General features: G+C 41.7%; 1 non-coding gene across 1 annotated transcript; it reads right to left on the reverse strand.

The window, feature by feature from the left end:
* Positions 1-267: 267 nt before the first annotated feature.
* Positions 268-339, reverse strand: TRNAC-GCA (transfer RNA cysteine (anticodon GCA)). The gene has a single exon. It is a non-coding gene; the product is annotated as a tRNA-Cys (tRNA).
* Between the last annotated feature and the right edge of the window lie 581 nt (positions 340-920).

Raw genomic sequence — 920 nt, forward strand, 5'->3', positions numbered from 1 at the left:
TTCTTTGGGCTTTCTTGGAGATGCTACTTTCTTTTTCCAGTCACTTGTAATTTTAACAGATATCCGTCATCACATCCTTGAGAAAGGACAATGATCATGTCTTAGATATTCCTATAGACGTATACTGTAAGTCCCATGAAAGTGAAAGTGAAGTCTCTCAGTCATGTCCGACTCTTTGCGACCCTGTAGCCCACCAGGCTCCTCTATCCATGGGATTCTCCAGGCAAGAATACTGGAGTGGGTGGCCATTTCCTTCTCCAGGGGATCTTCCCAACCCAGGGATCGAACCTGGGTCTCCTGCATTGCAGGCAGATGCTTTAACCTCTGAGCTACCAGGGAAGCCCCATAGGAAGGTCTCAATTTTCTAGTATCCTCTTTTCGAAAAACAAGAAGAAAACAAGTGAAATTAATGTTAGTAACATATACTTACTTAATATATCTTAAATATGGTATCAACATGTAATCATTATAAAAGTGATTCATGTGATATTTTACATTCTTCTTTGATATTAACTCTTCGTACTGACGTGCGTTCCCAGCAAATCCCAGTTCAGACCAATCACAATTCAAGTGCTCAATAGATACTTGTGGTTTCTGGCTCCCATATTGGACAATACACCTCTCCAGTTGTTGCTCTTTGGTATCTAAGTTGTGTCTGACTTTTTACAACCCCATGGACTGTAGCATGCCAGGCTCCTCTGTCCTTTGCTGTCTCCTGGAGTTTGCTCAAATTCAAATCCATTGAATTGGTGAAGCTATCTAACCTTCTCATCCTCCGCCATCCCCTTCTTCTGCCTTCAATCTTTATATAAACGTCATCTGAATTAAATTCACCCATTCACTTCCAGTTCACTGATTCTTAAGATGTCAGTGTTCAGTCTCGCCATCCCCTTCTTGACCATGTCCAGTTGACCTTGCTT

This window comes from Bos javanicus, chromosome 27, assembly GCF_032452875.1.
Source record: "Bos javanicus breed banteng chromosome 27, ARS-OSU_banteng_1.0, whole genome shotgun sequence".
Classification (NCBI taxonomy): domain Eukaryota; kingdom Metazoa; phylum Chordata; class Mammalia; order Artiodactyla; family Bovidae; genus Bos; species Bos javanicus.